Source organism: Hetaerina americana, unplaced genomic scaffold (genome assembly GCF_022747635.1).
Source record: "Hetaerina americana unplaced genomic scaffold, ioHetAmer1.1.p SCAF_23, whole genome shotgun sequence".
Taxonomy (NCBI): Eukaryota; Metazoa; Arthropoda; class Insecta; order Odonata; family Calopterygidae; genus Hetaerina; species Hetaerina americana.
Window position 1 is genome coordinate 8,511,769 of NW_027286797.1, and position 24,285 is coordinate 8,536,053.

A 24,285-nucleotide genomic window follows, 5' to 3' on the forward strand; every position below is an offset into this window, starting at 1 on the left:
ACGATGCCTAACACAAATTAATCACAGAAAATGTGTCTATTGCTCGTATTGACTGCTTTGGTATGATTGCCCGTCTCGAGCTTGTTCTAATTATCTTTTACCCATGAATTCTCTCTATTGAGTTTTGCTATCTCGCGAAGCGGGATTTTCGCCCATTTCCGGCCGAAGGAATGATTTGATGCGTGCTGAGAGGGGCGGCAAACTCGGGAACCGCTCAGGCCGCACACCTCCTTACTACGCCACTGCCGGGAGCCGTGGCCAGAACCACAAATTTCGATTTCGAAGTGATGCGAAGTGGTGGAAACTGGAGTAGTCTGAATCCCCGCCGAGACGTTTCTTCTTCCGGAGCGCAGTTCCGATAAACGGCGGCGTGATGTAGGCATCCGACCCTCAACACATTGTCCAACGCTTGAATGAGAAACGAAATAAAAGTATGAAATTGGTTTCGGATTTGCTTCTTTTGCCGGCACCCAACTCTCCACGCGTCAGCGCTTACTGCTGAAGTCTAGAGATGGCTTTGGAATTTGGAGCATGGAATCGTTCCAAAAAAAGCGCGTAAGTAACGGCCAGAATGCCGGGCATAGAAAGCCGGTACTCGAGACTTGAATAATTATTTCCTCTTATTCGAATATTTCCGCGGGTAGTCCAAAATCCTGGTAATGCTGCTGCATGCGAGTTTCTTTACCAACGGACTGACTGAAGGAGGTCAGCGTAAGATTGTTAAGCCATCGACCTGTCATTCTATCGAGGTTGTCCTAAGACGTACGTATGCCTTCTGTGATATTTCGGTAATAAATAACTGGCTGTCCACACACAAATTCCCCGGGAGGGAGCTGATAGCTGCCTAAATTCAACACCCCAGTGGTACATCTTAGGTTATTAACACTTTTAAATAAACATAGGATAGGTGCCCCCGAGGACGAACTTCACCGTGAGGTGCTTTATACGTTCCGGGTAGTCACTGGCCAGGTCTGGTCTGGTCTAAGTTTTCACTCTTAGGTGTTTCATATTCCCCACGTGGTGACTGTCTGGCATTCGGGCAGGTGTTAGTGATTACCTCTCCCAATGCCCTGAGCCACACATACCCAGCACAGATTTTCTCCTTAGTCTTTCCGAGTTCATCCTCACCCGCAACTCCTTTTCCTTTAACGATAAAATCTTCTTACAAATCAAGGGCTGTGCCATGGGTAGCAGGTTCAGCCCTTCCTATGCAAACCTCTTTCTTTGTCTCGCAGAGAAGAAATTCCTGTCAAAACAACAACTGAAACCTCTATTGTGGCTCAGATACACCGATGATATCTTCCTACTCTGGCCACATGGTACCGATTCCCTGAAAGCTTTCATTTCCGACCTCAATGCTTCGTCCTCTGTCTCCTTCAGTTCTACAGTTTCTTCCTCCCAAATCACCTTCCTGGATGTAAATGTAACATTAAGAAACCAAACATTTCACACCTCTGTACATATTAAACCCACAAACAAACAGCAATACCTACACTACAATAGTTGCCACCCATATCACACAAAACGCTCCAATCCTTACTCCCTGTCCATAAGAGGACACAGAATTTGCAATGACCCTGATTCCCTTGATAATTTCCTTTCAAGTCTACACTGTTCCCTCCTCAAAAGAGGTTATCCCGAATCCCTCCTGAACAAAAGAATCCGAAAACACGCGTACACTCCCAAACCTTCCTCCACCGCAGAACCCCACCCTCTCTCAATTTGCACAACATACTTCCCGGGCTTAGAATCTCTACGATCAATCCTAAAAGACCTCTACCCTATCCTACAAAATCATAATGCCACCGCCAACCTTTTTCCCAAATGCCCCTCAGTTACTTTCAAACGCCCCGCCAAACTATCCGATCTCCTCAAATCAACCAATCAACTCCTTAAATCCCCAACCCGTCATAAAACCACTCCCACGCCATGCAATAAACCCAGATGCAAAACATGCCCTATTTTCAAAACCACAATCCCATCCCTCTCCCACCCGCTTTTCAACTCTCTCCCACCAATTCCCTCCTCTACTTGCACATCTAGCAATGTAGTGTACCTTCTGAAGTGCCAACTTTGCCCTGCCTATTATATTGGGCAGTGCACCACACCCCTCAATATCAGAATCAACAACCACCGAGCCTCATGCAAATACTCTTCCTTAATTGATATGCTCCCTATCCCCAAACACGCCTCCGAAGACAACATTCCCTTTGATGAATGCTATAGTGTATCCATCATAGCATCCCTCTCACCCTCTGATCCTCCACTGAAACTGAAAACATTAGAGCAATCCTTCATCTGGCTCTTGGAGTCCTGGAATTGGCCAGGAATCAATATTAGGCACTAATTACCCTGCTCTAATTATATTTTCATCCCCCCTCCACCCCCATCACCTTCTCCATTTTCCCCACCCTTCTAACGCTGCCCCTCCAAACCCGTCCCTTAGGAATTCTCTCCCCACCTTCCCCTTCCATCCATCGCTCCAACCCTCGTATTCCCTTCAGTTCTGTCCCTCTCTTCCTTGATAAAGGTGGTCACGACCACCGAAAATTCGAAAAATAGTGAGTCTCTTTTTTGTGTGTTTTTGTCTGTGTCCACTAGTGCTAAGTGTTATACATTATTATTCACGTCCGTGAGACTTTCAAAAAGTGTTATATATATATAAATGCATGTATATGTATATATATGCATGTGTATATATATATACATTTATGTATATATATATATATATATACATGCATATATATACATATACATGCATATATATACATATACATGCATATATATACATATACATGCATATATATATATATATATATATATATACACTCACATGCATATATATATATATATATATATATATATATATATATATATATATATATATATATATATATATACACTCACATGCATAATAAACAATAAACATGGTAATCAACCAGAAGATGGGTTAGAAAGGCGATGGTAGAGTTCACCCAGTACTAAGCCTGACGGCGAGTGGAATTCACACATTAGGGTCGGGGGATCCAGTTCCTTTTCCTGTCCCGGTTTCGGTTTCCCAGGATGATCTGGTACCCGATAAATGATATTGCTTGGCTAGAGCTGCAGGTGCCCAGTAGCCTTGCATGGGAATCGAAACCGGGCCCCTCCAGTCAGCAGTCCAACGCTTTACCCCCTGGACTACCACGACCCGTTGTATACACACATAGATATCTATATCAAAGTTAGACATTGCAAAAGAACACGACGGAGAGGAAGATGGCTCAGGTCCAGGTGTCCTAGACGATGAGATAAAAAGGGCATTGAGGGAGATGAAACTAAATAAGGCCGTGGGGGTGGATAACATTCCCGTGGAAATTTTAAAATGCTTAGGAAAATGTGGGAGGAAGAGGCTATATGGGCTGATCCATAGTATTTATGAAGAGGGAATCTGGCCGGAAGACTTTGTGAGATCAGTTTTAGTTCCTATTACGAAAAAGATAAAGGCTACATCATGTGAGGACTACAGGACAATTAGTTTGATATCCAACGCAGCTAAAGTTGTTCTCATGATCATAAACAAAATGATAGAGAGTAGGGCAAAAAAATGATTACTTAGGGGATAATCAGTTTGGGTTTAGGAGGGGAAGAGGTACGCGTAATGCCATTGCAGTAATGAGATTATTTATCGAGGGGAATATAGAACACAACCAGGAGGTATTTGCCTGTTTCGTAGATTTCGAAAAAGCGTTTGATATAGTGAATTGGGAAAAACCAATGAGTATATTGCAGAAAATAGGAATAGATTGGAGAGAAAGGAGGCTAATCCGCAACCTGTACATGTCTCAGACTGCTCAGGTGCAGGGGGGGAACGGGGAGTCCGGATGGGCAGTGTTAGGAAGAGGTTAAGGTAGGGTTTACCATTGTTACCATTGCTCTTCAACCTGTATGCTGAGAATGTGATTAACGAGGCATGGGAAGAACTGGAGGTAGGAATGAAAGTGGGCGGTGAATTCGTGAAATCAGTTAAGTTCGCTGATGACCAAGCTTTAGTTTGTCAGTCAGCCAAGGGATTGCAAGCATTGCTGAGTGAATCGGAAATTCAGTGCGACAGGTATGGGATGAGAATCAATATTAAAAAAACAAAGGTTATGCGATTTTCTAGAAAGAAAAATGCTAAGCTTCACATTCAAATAGGATGGCAAAAACTAGAGCATGTAGAACAGTTTACGTATCTCGGTAGTGTTTTGGATCAAATGGTCTAAGTAGTAGGGACGTAAGGAGAAGAATTGCGCTAGGCAAGGAGGCTTTCACAAGGAGGGGGGAGTTGGTTAGAGGGACATTGAGTGAGGATATTAAGAAAAGACTCGTAAAAACTTTGATATTGAGCGTAGCTATGTACGGCGCGGAAACGTGGTCATTGAAGCAGGAGGATAGACGTAGATGGGAGGCTTTTGAAATGTGGGTGTGGAGAAGAATGGAGAAGGTGAAATGGACAGAGAAGAAAACAAATGAGGAAGTACTTGGTATGGTGGGCGAAGAGAGGGGTTTGTTGGGAGAAATCCTATGGAGGCAGGAAAAGTGTATGAAGGGGGTATTGACCGGCAGCGGGATGTTGAAGACAGTAATTGAGGGGAAAATGTTACGCAAATGAGGAAAGGGAAGGAACAGGATAGGGATGTTGAACAGGATGACGGGAGGAAGAAAGTACTCAGAGCTGAAGAGGGACCTGATGTAGAGGGGGATGTTGTGTTTTGCCTATTTAATTGGTAACTGTCTCTTTCCAAAAAGCTACCTTAACCGGTACATTACGTAATAATTATAATAATATTAATATTATATATGTAAATATATATATATATATATATATATATATATATATATTTATGTATAAACGATTTTTCGGATACCGGATCTTCCTGGTAAACCATAGCCGGCACAGGGAAGAAAACTGGCCTCCTCACCCTGGTGTGCGGATTTCACACTCCGTCGGGGTTAGTGCTGGGTGAACTCCACCATCAACCAGCAAACCGATCTTCGGGTTGATTGCTGTGTCTACGGTTTATATATGTATATATATGCATACATATATATTTATACTTTTAATGTATGTAAAAACGCGTCGACGCTGAGACTGTCGAAATGATCGTGATAGGGCGTCGAAGTCGATCCAGGCCCATGGGGCCATACACTGGGTATATCATACGCGCGGCATTAATGGGTAAGCGAGCCGAACTCCTTGGTGTTCGGAGGCTCCTGCAGCTTTCCCTTTCGAGCGAATGATCCCCATTAACCCATCATTCATTTTATTACGCATGCTTCGAAGGGGTAGTTATGAGACGGCTTAAGCTGCGAAAAACTTCATGGATTGCCTTAAAAATGCTCAAATCCGTGTCCCGCGATGGGCCAGGGGTCAATGATCCCGGGAATTCTCTCGCCCGCCGAAGTTTGTTGGCCGCGTAGCCTGGGAAGGCGGTCTTTTTTTGCCGAGTGAGCCAGCGACTCGTCGTCGGAGGAAGGGTTCGAGCTGCTGCCCACGTGTTTGCAACAAGTCCCATCCGAATTTGTTTTCCTCTAGGTTGGACAGACTGCTTACTCGCTTACTCCTGCACGTCGGCCTTTTTTGTCTAGGACCAGGATTTCGTCTGCATCTGCATCGTCATGCCTAGGTAGTCCACCACTAGGAGCATTGCTGCTTGGAGAGTTTGGTCAGTTATATTCCACGTACTTTTTTCCGGGAAGTGAAGAATTTACTTCTAAAGCGTATCGTAAAGTGCGACAGAGGTCGAAACAACATGATCTGTCTATCAGTTTTAGCGATGTGTGCAGCTTGAATTCGCGCTGGTATCATAGTCTGCGAGGATTGGTATTGCAATTAAATCCAACATCGCTGTGTGTTTTGTTTATGTTGCTCTATCCAGGAGTCGTGAACCGCCCGTTGTTTGAGGTCCTAATGATTCAGAAATCCACTTGCAAGTCCTATACCATATAATTCTATATTGCCCTCTTCGTGACCAGATTGATATCATCCAAATTTCTTTTCTGGTTCTCAAACGTTTAGTCAGTATTTGCTTACTTAATTTGAGCACTCTTTGAATCCATCCGCGAAGTTCATCATCTAGTATTTTAAAATTCGTTATTAGGATCTGATTTATAGTAAATGGATTGTTCAATTTTTTTATCCATTCGGTTCACACCACAATGATTGGAGTGTTGTAACCATTGATCATTTTATCAGATTCATCGCTCTATATGGCTACGTACCTGAGCGCAGTAGTGCATCACCGCCGTCAAGGAGTGTCGTGTGAATCATTGAGGCTGCTAACTTCATGTACAAATCAGTGGAAGTTTATCGGAAGAATAATAATTCAATTTGGTAGAAAGCTATGCGCAATTGTTGCGTCAAAGAAAAGATCAATGTCGATTTGACAAACCAATCATTTCTGCAAAAAAATGAAGTAATGAAAAATCAATTTATTAATTCATATGATAAACGCTATTCACCATTGTGAATTAATTCTTTATCTTAAGACTCTTCTAATTGCACTCTACGTTAATGCGAAACAACTCGTGTTGCCACTCGGACAGACGTCCCGGGAAGCCGTACGCGAAGTCTTAACAGCCCTGGGTGCGATGACCGGTGAACAGCGTGCGTATCGCTCACTACACTAAAATGTACAAACGAATGCATTTCTTCGAAGTAACTGGCCCCGTAGCTCAAACATTCATCGCGGGAAAACGGAAATCGAGACTGGCATGTTTTTTTAATATCCTGGAATGCAAAAATCCTGAAATCCGTAGACTTTTGAGGGTTTTAAGTAAGTAAGTTTATCTATAAAACGCTACAAATGAACGGTGGATTAAGGAAAGTGGGCCATTGAGTTATAAATAAATTTACTAAAAGTCAGCATAATGAACTACCTACGTAAGGGCAGTTTTATTTGTTACCATTTAAAATTATTATGCTTCACACCGACATTATCAGTTAATCAAGCATTGACTATAGACTTGAATGCGTATTAAAGAGTTTTAATAATTGGCAACCGCGTCCATAGTTGATATTTTTTTAAATCTTCCGTCGATTAAAAGGTTAGGTCGTGAAAGGTTTTTGGCAGAGTTGAGAGTGAATATCTTTCCAAGTAACACTCAACATGAGAGTTTAGAAAACAATTTTCACATAATGTTATGGTTGTGACGAAGAGGAAAATTGATTGGTTAATGTTGCAACAGTGTGAATTGAATTGAAATCTTGATGATGTCGTGCCAGTGGAGAGATGATATCGTTAATAAGTTGAATTCCCCCGAAGAGGGCACGCGGAGGCATGGGTCGAAGGGTGGAAGTGGCTGTGGGGTGGTCTCATCACGTTAGATTTGAAAGTTAATACATAATTAGGTCGTGATTGGTTTTGGACCTTTCGCCCAAAATGCGGGCTTTACCCTTAGGTGCCCACGACGGCGGCGGCCCCCGCACTATGCGCCGCGCCTCCTCGGACGTAATTGATTCCTGTGTGAATATTTAATGACAGATTTTGGGCGAGTCGTAAGGTGGGGGTCAGCCTGATCGCGTGACATGGCCCCGTCTCGAATCGACTCTCTGCCCCCCCCCCCCCCCGCACCCATCCGGTTCCCCATTTCTTCGCCCCCCTCCCCCGATCGATAGGCGATCACTATGGATCTATTTACGTGCGCCTCAAAATGCGAGTGTATTCTTTGATGGGGAAATTAAGAAGGGAGGAGCCCTGGCGAAGGCCTGGCCTCGTCCCGCACTCCCACCGCGCCCCGCACTGGCGCAAGTTCTCTAAAAGTTGGGCATTGCATGGAAGTGTTCATTAATTTATTTGAAAATGTCTGTGAAATTACGTATTTTGCTGTGGCCGAGTTCAAATCGGGACTAGAAAAATTTTGCGAATCAAATATATCGCAATTTCCTGTAAATTTCCTGTTTATATTGGCTACCTGCATTATCGTGATGAAACATTACTCGCGCTATTTTTACAATTCGCAAAAAAATAACAAATATTTCTTCGTAATCAATTCGTCTGGGAAATTTTATACACATTTATACATAATAATAATGATATTTACCTAAAATTATTAATCATATTACCACACTTATTCGATATATTTTCAGTAAAATGCACTCAGATTTACTACCTACATTCGAATACTAAAGCAAAATTATTTTTTGATATTTACCATGTCAAACAATAAAATAGAAGCTGAATGCTTTCCATGGAATCGCCGCTGGAGAGGACGTATTGCGGGCGGGTGATAGTATCGATCCTGGTAACGGTACAAAGATACCGAAAATCTGAGGTACAGATGCCCTGTACCCGTCAGAACCCAAAATTATCACCGTAGGTTATTGTAACGAGGTACCCAGGATTCCTGATGCAGATACGAGTAACGAGGGTCCCAGTGACTGATTTCCAAGTATTAGGTTCCAGTTTTGATCTTGCATTTTCACTTTTTTGCTAAGTGACATGACAATCATGACTTCATTAATCATTATCAATATTAGTCCAGTGATCCAAGGTCGGTTCTTGATGGTTCAGGGAAAGTTACCTCGCAATGCATTAGTACTATTCCGAATCAGGTAATTCTAATTTTGTATGCAAATCCAAGGAAATATTACGTTATTCGCAGTTATTTCTTCAGACATTCAATGGAATGTCATGGAGTCTGAGCCGATTTCCAATAGCTGTCTATCAGCGTCGTGTGTGACCAGTTTTCTTACCTTCGAATTTCATTCGCTAATTCTTCCCTAGCATGCCAAATGCTTGTTTGCCTTTTTTTCCGTCGATTTGATTCTCTCCATTCATCTCCGTTTCCGCGTATCAAAAACCTCTGAAACTTAACTCACTCTTTCCTCAACTACAAAGCCTCTATCCATTCCACGCTACGCTCGGAATTAAGGCTTTTATGCATGTTTCATTTACGTAAAAATTGCCTACATGCCATCAACTCCGTCCTCTTTCAATTCATTATTAGGTAAGTTCATGTAATGCGTTTAATGATACATCGGTATTTGTTTTAAAGTTGTTCCTAAATAAGAGCTCTCCCTGCCCTAATTTCGTCCTCTAACTGTAATGTTTAATTTAGTCTTCCTATATCTTAGCACTCTACCAAATGCTTTATTTGCAATTACCATAATCAAATAATTAATGATAGTTATTTTAAAACTCCACTCTCTTCGTATTTTTGTTTGATTTTCATCTTTTACGCCATTTACTGCGTAATTTGATTAACGGTCTTCATGCATATTAATATTTACTCTACTTTCTGCGCTTTGGCTAATTACGGCCCAAGTTTCTTCCCGGCAATAAGTGCTGCGCTACTTGAAAATCGGACACCTTCGCCACCCTTGCATGGGAAAGTGTGTTGCCATTTTCATCAAGAGTCAAAGCATTAACTTCAGTTACTTGGAACCATATTTCAGTCAAACTTTAACTTTTGTACGTGGGATAATGATCGTGCTGAGGTGAGGTGAAATAGTATTAGTTCATTGGATAAATATTAGCTTGGGGCACTTTTGTTACGTTCAATTCCGTGCCCTTGTATCTGGTGCGACAGCACCGGTACTCAGGATTCGCACCCACTGTACAAGTGCCGAGGTACCAGTGTGTGTATTTCCTGCTCTAGTGCCAACCGCTGGTTCTTACTTTTAATCCCGTCGGGGAAGGTTTCTGAGGGATCAGGATTTCTTCTTGGACCCTAGCCTCGGGACCGCCTTTGGGCCTCGGCTGTGCCGCTGCCATTCTCCATTCTGTGCTTGGGATATATGTGTGTTCCGACTTGGCGCACCTGTGCGGGGAAGTTGGCCAGGCCAGTGATGGCCAGTGTGCCACCATCCGTCGGATGGATCGCTCCAATTGAACTACTCCTGCATTGGCGTCGCCGACGTGAGAGAGAGGGAGGGATGGAGAGAGAGATGAAGCAAGTACTCATTTTTCCCGGTGCACCCTTCCTCTCCCTTTTCCAAGTTCGTCGACTTTGAAGTTGTGTTTTTTCATATTTTTCTGGATACTTGAGTGGTAACGGTCGCGGGTTGATGGACTTTCAAAAACTGTTAGCTGATTAGCTTCACGGTAGTTCTTCCGTGACGGTCATTCAATTCAATTAAGTAACCAACCACTTCTATTATTTTGAGAGTGGTCAAGGGGGCAAGTTGTTTTTAATGGATTCACTGCCTAGGATATATTGCATTTCTAACTCCCACCAAACACGACCCTTACATTAAATAAATTACTTTTTAAATTAATTAAAACTTCTCGATTACAAAACTTGGTTACGAAATATGGATTATGGAAAACCATTCCTCAAATCCTCATACTTGCATATTATGTATATACCTCCCTTCATCCCGTCCAACATGCATATTATTTTCCTTCCCCTAACTCACCCGTTCAATATCCTCCCCTCTCACTCAACTTCAACATTCTATGGCCGCCCAAATTCACTTTTCCGGCCTCTCTTCCCCCGAAGAAACTCTTCCCTTACCCCTGCCATGCTTGGAACCTCTTCGTTTCATTTTCATTCCTTTCATTTCACTTCCCTTTCTCCGCGACCACGCAACGAAGTAATCAAACCGACGCTTATCCTTTTACCTCCGCGGCCCAGTCTCCACGTTCTACCAAACTACTCTCCGTCGGTAGTGTTTTCCTTGCGTATCTACTTCAGTCCATGTCATCAGTCCCTTCCTCTTTGTGATATCTTCTTTCTAATCCGTGACACGCAGTTGCGACGTTCGGCTCCAATTTATCCCCGAGGGAAATAATCGTCGAGTTTCGTAGGACGGGTGCCCTCTCGTTCAGAAACTAATACATTTTCACCCTAGGCATATGGGAATATTCGGCAAATTTCCGCGAGCCCCTCTTCAAATGACGGCTCTCGTATCGGTTGTGGTTCATACGGTCAAATTTGCCCGACACTCGGATGTCTCCATTCCTGTTACTTCTTTCTTCGAGTCACCGCTTAGCAAATATTCCATCGCGGTGGCAGCAGCGGAAAATAACGTTAAGCCCTCGAAACCACTGTGTCAGGCATTGCGGCTCAAGTGTCCACGCGAGGAAGGTTTAAGGGTTACCGATTGAAGTCGAAGTGTCAAACCTTAGCTTTTCCCTCGGCACGCGGAGGATTGTTCTCGGAAGCATCTATTCTAACGGGTCAAGGGCCGGCGGTTGCCTCCTCGGGGCCACCAACCTGACCTCCCGCTCACCACCGACCCCTCACTCCTGCCGCACTCGCATTCCAGATGACTGCTTTGACTAGATAAGCTATAAAATAGTATCCGGAAGTGGTAACAGCGTCCCTTCCGATTAGGGTGATGTGGGCTCTCCCGCCTGGTCCGCCACGACCCATTCATGGATCTCCCGTCGAGGCTAATTATGCCGGCGAGGAGAATCCATGAAGAGGCCGCCAGCTTTCTGACGAAGGACTGCGTGCGAAGACTTGAAATTGACCGTGGGGAAATTGAGAATCCCCAGGTAATTGAAACGGGTCGGGTGGTAGTGAGGAGACGGAAGGCGGGGTCCCCCCTCCCTCGTGGTTGCTGTGTCCGGGGCATGAACACGCGCGCATGAACACTCGTGGAATAAGTCATCCGACGGTGGAATGCCATCTTGTTCTTGTGCGAATATCCGTGATTAACGGAAGTGTTTTACTTACCGCGCCGTTTCCTCTCCGCTGGGCGGTACCGCCTAAGTTTACCTTGATGCTTGAACCTGAAAACCGGTCGGAAATTCGATATACCGCGATGGAAACGAATTTTTGCATGATATATTCATCAGTAGACTTTATATTTTTCGTGCGTTTTTTCATTGTCTTTTTTTACCGCTGCAAGATTGCTGGGATTCTCATCGCCTGTTTTAATGGCTATTCTGTGAGAGTTTAACTTTCCCCGCCTCCTGGAGAAGTTTACATTCAAAAGTATGCGCTGTCAGGTAGAACACCACAAATAGAATGAGAGTTCGCAATGCTCTTGCTGATATTGTAAAATGAGATATCGGTAAATTGTATCTACCAGTTTTGCGACATCATGCGCTATTGCCATGTTAGACGTTTTTTAATGTATTGATATTGAACCCTAACTATAGAACTTACTGGCTCTAAGAGTTATGAATAATTAGTATCGGCGAGAAAAAATGCATTGAACTTCATGCTCTTTAAGTTTTAACATGTCTTTCAACAAATAATGCAGCATAATGCGACTCTTGCTGGCGGCAGTGTTTCAATACTAAAACCTCTTATCTTTCCCCACTCACTGCACGTTTTCATTGCGTCTGAAACGAATTGTGGACTGCCTGCCACTCTTCGGCCACCAATCTACGGTCAGTCCGCCGTGACTCTCGGCATTTGATTGTAGTTCCTTTCTACATCTACATAAATACCCTGCGAGCCACCTAAAAGGTGTGTGGCAGGGGGTGCAGCACCAGGAGGAAAGGGTAAGGGATGGAGGGGTTAGGGTTTTTCAAATGGATGGGGAAAGGTGGGGGGAACCTGCAAAAAAAAGTTATAAATATACTAGTATAACCATGCGCAGTCCCTATCTTGTAGGTTAATACTTATTATGTCGAGCCGGCTCCTGGGGGATTTCGATTACAAGCATTCTGGTCTCTTATTGCTCTTGGAAAAAATGACCATTTAAACCTGTCTGTCCTGCAGTCTATCTCTCTAATCTCATATTCGTGATCCCTCCGCCCGTAACACGTTGGGGTTCGTATTATGTTCTTGATGCCATCGGAAAAGGACCCATCTTTAAATGTTTTTAAAATGTTTAATCTATATTGTAAACGCCGCTGTTTAAGGGAATCCCAGCCTAAATTTTATAGCAAAGTAGTTACGCGACTGCGTTGGTCATAACAATGTTTGACAAATCTAGCCCCCCTCCGCTGAACGCGATCTAATTCCGAAATCAAATTTATCTCGCACTTTCGCGAGATAAATTAAATTTGATAAACACACGCGACTTCGTATGTCCCCATAAATCACCGCATCGTCAGCAAAAAGACGGAGCCTGCTATTAACCACTGTACTGAGGTCATTTATGTAAATAAGGAACAAGAGGGGCCCTATGACACTTCCTTGCGGCACACCCGACGTGACCTTGATGGTATCGGATGATACACCGGCCAGGACGACTGTTTGAAGGCGATTTTTTGAAAATTGTTTAATCCAGATTGTAATACTCCCGTGTATTCCATAAGTTTCCAACTTCGCGAGTAACTTGCAATGAGGGACCTTATCAAAAGCTTTTTTAAAATCTAGGAATATCGCATCAACTGGAATATTACTTTCACCGGAATGCATTATATCATGAACAAAGAGTGCGAGTTGAGTTTCGCAGGATCTATCTTTGTGGAACCCGTGTTGGTTATTAATAAATAAATCTTGGCTATCGAGGTACCTCATTATGAAACTAACAATGATGTGCTCAAAAATCTTACAGGAGATGGAGGTGAGCGATATTGGCCTATAATTACTGGGGTCCTCCCGGTCTCCATTTTTAAATATGGGTGTCACAGAAGCTATCTTCCAGCCGCTTGGCACGCTTTCTTCTGCTAATGATTTCTTAAATATTATATTAAGAAAAGGAGCGATTTCAGACGACAGTTCTTTATACACGCGAGCCGGTATCTCATCATGTCCCGGAGATTTGTTGGGGTCGATGTTTTTAAGGAGTAACTATTCCGCGGGTGGAAAAGTCGATTGCTTGCATTGGCGGCAGAAATGTTTTCGGAAGGTTCCTTGGTATATTCTTGGAGCATGCATTGAAGACACTGTGGGAGAATGGGTCTTGCTTTAGGTCTTGATAGGTCGGTAGGTCTTGCTGGTACGTCCGTCTGGCATTCTTCCTCGTGCTCCAGTCTTGGGGGTTGGCCCTTGGGTCTAACTCGCGGGGGATACTTCCCTGGCATAGCGTTCCGGGCACATTTGGTGTGTGTCAAGGTGTGCCCAAATCTGTCTTCTTTTCACCATCTTACTCCATATGCCGCTTTCATCCTCTGCACTTTCGTATGCTGCTTCGTCCTTGGCTTACTCTGGCCAATTGTTTCTCAGTGTCCGCCTCCGTCGTCATGTTTTGTTCGATTGTCCACATGTCCGCGACTCCGAGCAATCGAGTCTCAAGGACTCTCGGATTTAGTCACATGGTGCTTTCCTGATTTTAACATAATTGTAGAGGAGTCCATTAACTACGCGAGTCGTGTTCGATTGAGTTACTCTTGTACCAATATCTTACAAGGGGATCGGGATGGTGCGGCGGCTAACGAACTGGCTCGCCCGGGCTTGAATCCTTGAGTCGGCAGATATTTTTCAGTGGTACCCCGATCCCTACTTCAGGTGCATTATTAAGAGCGCTTTGAATGAGTACTACGTCCGTCGGATGGGACGTTTAACTGCGGACCCCTTGGCGCCTTTCGTTAAGAGTAGGCAAATGCCGACGCCGGGTTTCTCTCCACCCTTCCTTTCCCATCCATTCATAAGGGCGCAAATTACCATAGCTGTCGGTCGCTTCCCCTAAAATTACTACTACTAATTCTTACAAAGGGATTGGATGGTGCGGTGGCTATCGTACTGGATTTCCACCCAGAGGGCCTGGGTTCGAATCCCGGTAGCGGCAGATGTTTTTCAGTAGTATCCCTCTCCCTACTTCAGTTGCTTTGTGGAGGGCACTTTGAGTGAGTACGCCGTCCGTTGGATGGGACGTTGAACTTGCAGACCCCTTGGCGCCTTTCGTCAAGTGTAGGCTAATGTCGACGCCGGGTTTCTCTTCACCCTTCATCCTTTCCTGCCCACCATAATGGCGCAAATGAACTCAGCTGTCGGTCGCCCCCCCCCTAAATATTACTACTAGTTCCTACAACCTAAGCAATTTCCTTGTAAATTATATGATTTTATGAATATACCATAAAAATCGCCAGTATGCGCTAAACGTACATATTTTACATTCCGAGATCTCTTCAGCTCATGTTCTTCGTTAATGATGACCGAATTTTATTCCAGGTCGTTGCCTTCTAGTAGAGCGTTAAATCTTCGGGGAACAGTTTTTAGTGACTTTGGTCTAGTGGTTGAAAGTGACCGTAGTGTGGGGATGGGAAACTTCGATTCCTCTCTTAGCTAGCAATTAAGCTGGAATCTTTTTGCTATCTTTGATCTAGTAAAAAATGATGCTATCAACAGAGATTTCATTATATATGGTAACTGGTTGATACTGAAAGTACTTCTCGGCATGTAATCCCTTTTAGATGTTCCACGCGGCTCTTTCTTGGAATGAAACTACATGGGAAGAGTAAGTGGTGTCCGACCGGGAGGTTCTCGGAGTTACGGTATGGGCAATCATTTTGAGTCCCTAAGTGCCAAAGCATGACCATTCGAAGAAGAATAATTTAACCTCAGGGGATTGCACTAAAATCAAAGGAAATTAATAGTAAATGAAAATAATTTGCGCTATCGCTCGGATGAAAGCATCAAAATATTATTTTGATCTTGTCATGTAAAAATCAGCCCCATATTTTTTTCATTCAGTCATTCACTTTCATTCTCATTCGTTAATTGTGCTTACTTTTGGCGGATCGATGAAAATTTTCTCAGACCTTATTCCCCAGGTGACTGCATGTATGTTCATGTATACATGGTGATAAGGGAAAAGTGCTTTAATAGTCCCTTTAAGGTTGACAAATTTCCCGACAGAATTTTGTGGAAATAGTTGAGCTAGCCGAAAATCTAGTCAAATAATTCGTATATACTGTAGGCCGGGAAAAAATGAGCATAAATGAAATTGAGAGATAAAATTCCCTTGTGCCTTTGAATGCCGTTTTAAGTTGAGAAAACAACGTTTTAGCTTGTTTCGATTGGTGAGAAGAAGCGAGCGGGTCCCGGGTGGCGGGCAGCACGGCGTCGTCCCTCGGGGAAGCCCACTTGAGAGGCTCGTCCACGCGGGCGGGAGGGGCCATCGATGCCTCAGGTCCGCCGCTCGCTCATACATCCGGCTTTTGAAGGCGTCCCTTTGGTTGTGTTTATTCAGCTGGGCAGCGTTTGCACGATATTTCCCTGCCGCCGAAGTTTGAGGGGTTGGGGAATGAATGTTCGCGGCCTAAGTGGCAGCGGGTGGGGCGAGATCCTGAGTCGGTCGAACTTCCTTCCATTCGAGGGAGTGCTGAATGGATGAGTGCCCGCGCTCTCTTTGTCGCCTCTCTTCAATCGCCTCTCTCCCAGCAAAACAGAAAGCGTCCGCAGTTTCCCTCCTCTTCCTCTTTCGTGGCCTCTGCCGTCCTTCAATGGTCACGTTAATTGGGGTTTTGACGATTGTTGAGTGAAACATTTCTACTTTCGTACCGATTATAACGGCTTTAAATCGGTCAACCAGACGGAATAAATTGCCCTTCCTGTAATGTAAATGTTTCACTTCCTCTTTGACATAGCACTTTAAATTTGTCGATACATGGCAATCGACCTTGAGCATAACCAAGTTTCGGGTGAGGAATTGCCACAGCGATCGAATGGTGTGGAGGAATGAAAGGTTATGTGGGTAAAGCGACTTTTTTCTGTGAAACGTTCGTTAAATATGTATGTCGAAGGGTAGTTCTTACTTCTGATCATTGGAAATGAAGGATCGAGAAGACCGAGACAAATTATTAGAGGCCAATTGAGAAGACAAATCATAAGACGCCATATTACTACCGTGCTGTTCCGTCCATAGTGAGTCTTCAAAGCACTTGTGAGTGTACCTTGATTTGATCGAGAGACAATTCTTCTTCCTCACAGCAGCTTCGCCTTCCTTCCCCATCGGATATTCGTCTGCCTATTCCTGTGTTAGATTGCTATGCATTGTCCCAAGCTTAAACCTTTACATTTGATTCGTTTATATTAATGTTTCCCTTAGGATTCTGTGAAGTTTGTGTCGGTTATGGCAGATTGAGGTAAATTATTCACACAGCATATGGCAGATTAAGTGTAAATATTCACTCAGTATTCAGAACTAACCGACCATGTTTTTGGCAATTTGTAGCATCATGAAACCTGCCACGTATGATAACGTAAATTTAATAAACCAAGACACAAGTTTTTAAAATCGTGGTTGGCTAGTGTATTGTAAATATAGTGTTTGAGTTTGTTTTTTTATCATCATTGATATTAGAAAGTTTCGCGATGTGACACCAGACGTACTATTTTACAGCATTTTTTGGTCAAGCCCCAGAATGTGTTTGAGGCAACTGAGCCGGGTGGAAATCATTACTAAAGCTGGGCATACTCACACAAGGTTATTATTGTTCGACATTTGATATCGTAAGTGTCAAGACAAGTTTCAGTGGTTGACATTTTGGCGGATGGGAAGTTCTCACTCTAATGCGATATTGATATTGGAGAATAGTTACCCTTGAGTTCAATGAAAGAAATAATCGACGGTTGGTTAACCTACGGAAATACAGTGTACCTGTATGCTGAACCAAATATTAGGCATAAGGTATTTTTATCTACGCCAACGGAACCATCATTTAGTCAGAGTGATGTTGACAAAATCGATACCGTGGAGTGCTTTTGATATCAACCTGTAATACCAGAACCGCAGAGTCGTCAATAAATGGATTTCATTAGACCTCCTTGCAAAATCGCTGCCGTGTTAAAAAATGACTTAACCATGAGAAAAGGATAGAATTAATAAGGTCAGTGGTGCAATGCATAAATTTAATAAGAATCGAATGCATTCCTATATTTGTACAGCGACTTCAAGTTTCAAAGAAAAATAATTGAATCGTTTTGGACTTGGAGAAATCCCCCCGCTCATCGGAAATAATCTCTTCTGTATTCTCTTCGCGTCTCTTCCAATAAAAGGATGGAATTTCCTCGAGTGACATCTGTTGAACTTTTTATTGGATCTTCATCTTTATACAAATTTCGATACCATCAAAATATATTCGATAATATCGTTTGAAGGTGGAAATTTATGACCAAAATTACGTGCGGCGTCTTATATAATTAATAGTCGGGACAAATAGTTTTATTTAGGAATGATTAGAGGTAATCCGCCTATTTAGGCTATTTGTGGTCAATTGCCAATATTGTGCGCTGCATAGAGCGCGAACTACCTCTTTTTTTATCCCTGCGTCACTTCCTTCGTTAGCTCTTCTTGCTTTGTACCTGTCCGCGTGTCCATTCTCTTGCTTCCTCCAACCCGCCTTATTTTGTTATTTACACGGAAATCGCGGTACTTATCTGGAAATTAACCGATTCTAATGGTAACTATCCTGGTTTCACATACCGCGAATGTCAATCGGCGCGCTTTCCGCCACCAATGAACTTTCCCCAGTGCGAAAATGAGGCGTTCACCCGTCGGGATTCCCTTTCACAATGGATTGTGGAGTTTTATCGGCGGACTGAGAAACTGGAAGCAAGGAAAGGTTTTCCATCCCCCTCTTTCTTCCACCCCCCCTCCCCCCGCCCCCGTCTACGGGTCCTTGGTGAGAGGCTGCGGGAGTTAGCCCGAAGCTGAACCTTGGGGGAGGGCGAGAGGGAGGGAAGGGGCGGTTTCGTCGTGGTTAGAAAAATACCCAGGCTCTTCTGGAGAAGCATAAAAGGGCCCGAATGAATGCCGTGTTTACATTAGCATTAGGTGTTCGTCGAGGTCAGTAGATAAGCATAGATGGAAGTATCTTAGAAATGTGTGCTAGAAGAAGAATGGGAAGACTGAAATGGGGAGTAAAATTCGAGAGAGGTGTGTCTTAGTGAGAGCTTTATGGAGAGCAATGCAAGGGAGGCAGTGCTTAAGAGGATGTTGAGACGCAGCGGGACGTGGAGGAAGGCGAGGGAGGGGAGAATGTGGTAAAGTGGAGCGGGGGGACGAAAGACTTGGAGAAGGGACGGAATGGAGGGGTAAAGTGGGGGGCGTTTGCTGAATGGTTTATGGTAATAGTGCGGTCCAAATCCTATCACATCATATATAACGGGGTTTAGAATTTGAAGAGTTTTGTAGGCCCTGGCGTCTCCAAAAGTCTACCTTGACAAAGAGACACTGTCAAAATTTATTCAGAGGTTAAGAAGCACAGGAAGAGATTACTACAGGTGAATTTCCAAGGATTGAATTCGTCGTGTTTAAGGATCAAATCCAAGGCACGATTGCCATTTGACTCACATTTCAGTGTAATTTCTAACAATTCTTTCCGCAGGAACGCGATTAATTAGCTCGGAAGAGCAGCAGTTTCTGACCCGAATCCCCGCCGAATATTCTTGGGAAAGAGTCCGCGGACGAGTTCTCGGGCTCCGCTCGCGCAGAACTACCCGAGACGCGAAAGTCTCCGCCGGGGCATTTGGCAGGGGGTGTGGGAGTGGCAGTCATGGAAATATGTAGGAAGGATTCCGTAAATGGGTTAAGTATTTTAATTTAATAAGGGCTTCCCTTGTCTTGTGTCGTCGCCCGTATTCCAGAGTCGAAAAAGAATGAGTGCATCGATCAACTCTGCAGTTAATCCCTCTCATTTGGTCGCTATTGTCTGGCGTACCGAAGTAGTTTATCAATAGAAAAATAAGAAGCCAGTGGAAGTCGCAGAGCTAAGCGTAATGCTAGTATACGAGTTTCTTCCAAAACACTAAATGTTTACTTTTGGATAACCTTCATTAATAACTTGCCAAACGAACCTGGGGCCAGTCCTCCCACCCAACCTATTTTCTTCACGCCAAGGTAGCGCAAGATATGGACTGCACACTTGATGGGGCAAGCAAAATCCTACAGCTGCTCTGCACACACATTACATGCTCACTGCTCCAGAAAGTTCCCATGCCCACACCGAACTGGTTGAGGTGACCAGACTTTCACGGAGGAGTGACTATCGGCTGAAAGTTCGAAATCGGCGTGCTCCACGCTCCTCCGATTTTCACCCTCTCCTATGCAAAGGGAAGGCGTTTATTTTCTTTCGGGGAGGAAGGTCTCGCGGCTGCGGACGGAGAATCCGACTCTAAAGCAATAGGAGGCAGGCTTTCGAAGGAGGCGTCTATTTTTTGATCCTGAACCTCTGTCGCCGCTGCTTAATTAGGCGACCGTCTGCGGTGGAATCCGCCGCTTGCACTCAGAGCGTGGAGACTATCGGGGAATTCCTCCTCGATCAATTCCCGTGTTCAATCGCAACGACAGTGTTATGAGTCATTGTCATCCTCCACGAGAAATGAGTAGCCCTTAATCTTTCCGAGTGTATCCAATCTCCTCCAACGACATATTGACCGTACTATTTTCTTATCCATTTCTTCCATTTTGTGAATCTATTGTAATTATGAAAGATATGCATCACGGTTCATTTCAATGCCCACAGTATTTTAAACCGAGCGCGGGAATGTGCGACCGACCGTGGATATTCATAGAACAAGGCCTTGCTCTCTGCTGGAAATGGGGAGCTCTAAATTCCACTGTTGCCCAGATGCTTAAAAAATCTTGCTTCGGATGCTCATTTTTGCATGCTGCTCGGGAGGAAGTGGGTGGGTGGGGGGGGAGAGGCGGAGTAAGAGACGAAAAGCTTCTGTCGAGAGCCGTGACCATGACGGTTTTCATAAATAGGGAATCCATAATGTGAGCACACAATTAATCAAGCGAGGTAAGAACACTCAGAAACGCGGGGCCCAAAAACGAATGTTCTCAAGGATACCATCACACGGTATCATATTACACACACACACACACACACACACACACACACATATATATTCATAGTATATATATATATATATATATATATATATATATATATATATATATATATACTCATATATACAGAAACAGATATAAGGAAAAGGGATAGGAACACATATAAAGGACGAACACAATAGAGGTGGGGAAGGCGGAATCGAACGGATCACAAGAGTAAAAATATTTCCTCAACCGGGACTCGAACACCGGATCTTTCCACTTGCCGGGCGGATGCTCTTAACCACTTGAGCTATCGAGGATAGTCAATTTACCCTGAGATCCGTGGGTCTCTTTCTTCTGGCTATGCGTGCCACGAAACGCACTGTTCCTTTCCTGTATGATGTTGTATGAATTCTAACCCACTGTCCTTTCCTTTCCTTGTGTATTGTCTATTTCTCCTTTGGTGGGTGAAACGGCCCCCTGACGCCATCTCTTGGCTGAAAGAATCGGGGCGCTTGGCGACATATTAGACCCACGGATCTCAGGGTAAATTGACTATCCTCGATAGCTCAAGTGGTTAAGAGCATCCGCCCGGCAAGTGGAAAGATCCGGTGTTCGAGTCCCGGTTGAGGAAATATTTTTACTCTTGTGATCCGTTCGATTCCGCCTTCCCCACCTCTATTGTGTTCGTCCTTTATATGTGTTCCTATCCCTTTTCCTTATATCTGTTTCTGTATATATGAGTATTTATTCGCCGTTTGGCGGGATTTCGTGTTTGAATGTATATATATATATATATATATATATATATATATATATATATATATATATATATATACACACACACACATACATACATACATGTGTGTGTGTGTGTGTATGTAATGTGTGTGCAGAAAATTTGCTTGAAATCTATTCATTGAGATTGAAAATTAATTATATGGGGCTATGTGGTTAGAATCATCATTGGTTTATGGTGTGTTTGAGATGCATGTATATGACGGATTCATTAAAAATTCCGATTCAATTAAGTGATATTTTATAATGAAGTATTTAAGTGTGTCTTCACCTTGAGTGTACATGAAAACATTATTCGAAAGTTATTGCCCGCGTATTTTGAAAACTCACACGTCCTCGCCGATGGTTCTCATATGAGACAATCTCCTAGGTTTCCTTAGGAACGGCAGTAGAAACCAAACTTCTCCCACGTGATTAATGGTAGTCCTTCAACTTCCCACTACCTATCAATAACTCCCTGCCGTTCTCGGTTTTCCCCCAGTAACGTCCTTTCTGCGTGCATACCATATGAAACCTCGGTGGTTGTCTTCCACTCTATCCAACGTATTTTATCCCTTCTCCTCCCACACCCACGTCTCGAAAGGCGCATCTTATCTTGCCTCAAATGTTTACATCCATGAACTACTTACGATCCGCATTGAAGTGGTTAATAATCTCGTCTCCACGTCATTGCTCAATGTAACTATAATAAATATTCTTCTTCAAAAGCCTCTTCCGCTAAGACAATGCTTTTCTCCTACCCTTTCACAAAATACCAATATCCTAAATATGGATATTTTGTGAAAAATGAAGTCGAGATTAGTTTGGAATATATTTGTTAAAATGAATACATTTTTATTTTAGTAACTTCCAGTCCAGGAACAAAGATTGGATTATCCAGGGGAAGGACAACCACCGGATATGGGGTTTATGCCTTAAGCAATTTTGAACTTCATTGTACTTCAAAAATATTTCCCTTCAAGAGTAGATTAAACCTTCAACGGGTTTAAAAGTAACGTGTCCGTGCAAGAAATACCACAAGGGATACTTTCTCAACGCCAGTTATGGAGATCACTCGCGAATAACGGGATGATAATCCGTTAGGATTTCGTTATTTTCAAATTTTACAGGTTCTCGGCTTGCGGATTCCGCCCTTCGCGTGTGATCTCCGTGCGTTCGTGACTTCACCTTCCGATTGCATTCCGTCTCCCGATTGCATTTCGTCTCCCGATTGCATTCCGTCTCCCGATTGCATTCCGTCTCCCGATTGCATTCCGTCTCCCGATTGCATTCCGTCTCCCGATTGCATTCCGTCTCCCGATTGCATTCCGTCTCCCGATTGCATTTCGTCTCCCGATTGCATTCCGTCTCCCGATTGCATTTCGTCTCCCGATTGCCTTCCGTCTCCCGATTGCATTCCATATCCGCGCCCGAAAGACGAAAACTGGTCACCATAGAATTCGCATCACTCGACCCGTCCATTTCCCAGAAGCGAAGAGCTCGCGGCCTGCCTGCGACTCCATCCCACTCCCCCAATCACCTTATCTCGCTGCCGCCGCTGACTTTCGCCACAGTCTCTCCCAATTTGAATGGGCTAAAAATATGCTTTTTCCCAGAACAATGGCGTCGTCGTGCAAACAAAAGGCACCGCCATGGGCTGGAGGATGGTACCAGCATGCGCCAAAATATTTATGGGACACCCGGAGCACACTTTCCTTTTTAGGCTGAATTTACAAAACTAATTCTCTGGGCGCTTTGCTCCAGTGGTATATTTATGGCCCGCGTGAACACTTCGGCGTCGACCCAATTCTAATTTAAATCAGATCCATTTGACCAAATGCATTCCATTATTTCCGTGCAACGCTGTCATCCTCTTTAGTTGAGGTGACCGGTTCCACAGTGGACCAAACACCTCCATCGCCTCCGCACCAAACCGTTTGGATAACATCGACATTTCAGCAGCCACCAACGCGTTTGCAAAGCGACGCCTCCGTACTTGCGAATGTAAAAGAATTGACATTCGGTGCTACACAAACGCGGAAGCCTCGGAATAAGGAGAGGTTTCACCCTTGGCGCCCGAAATTAGACTCCGCGCCACTCTTAAGTTCCCCACGCGAGACATGGCGTTTTCGAGAGGCTCTAGGTGTCGCCTTCCACTGCGGCGGTCGTAAATTGTGCGGGGGAGGGAGGTAAGAATGCCATACTCAATCAGGTCCTGCCGAAAATTTCTTTTCGCTTAACGATGCGATCTTAATACTAATATAACTGGAACCTATTTAAAAATTCCCTTGTTCAACTTTAGAAATTATAACTTTAAATGAAATACGTATTTCACCTTTTACCAAGTCATTGTCGGGTACTAATGCAGACATATGTGCGATAATTAGTGCTGGAAATGGAGATTTTACTGTAAAGTAATATTACGTGCTATTTAATTTACTTTCGAGTTACTTATTACTTCCAAAAAGTAACTCCTTAGACAATGATACATTTGTACTACTAATTTAATAGACTTATTCCCTCCGTGTTAGCTTCAAGATAATGCGGTTCTTATGCATCCATCAAGTCAAGTCACGCATCTATGTTTTCGTGCTTCCAGCGGCTTTCATACCATGCACTTCGTTAGTCCTGGGACTCTTTCGGAGGTGAAGGCGGGGGTCGGAGTCACTAGGCTCCACCCTAAATTCCCCCAGCTCAAATTTTATACATAAGGCAGCTGTTGGCTTCGTTTATCACCAGAGTATATTATTATTCATGGAAACACAGTTTACAGAAAAGTATTTGTTTAGCAAAAACTTATATATTTTGTTAGTTCAAGGGTTCACTCAACTTAGCATTCGCAAATTTTGAAATCCACGAATGAACAGATGAGGCCTGTGGATGTCCAAGGGCATTACAGGCTGGCCTCCCTTTGCCTT

The 24,285-nt window shown here is 43.8% G+C and overlaps 1 protein-coding gene across 2 annotated transcripts in view; it reads left to right on the top strand.

Moving 5' to 3' along the window:
- Positions 1-24,285, top strand: part of LOC139689390 (beta-1,3-galactosyltransferase 5) — a 280,003-nt gene that overhangs the window by 16,939 nt on the left and 238,779 nt on the right. The window lies entirely within an intron of this gene.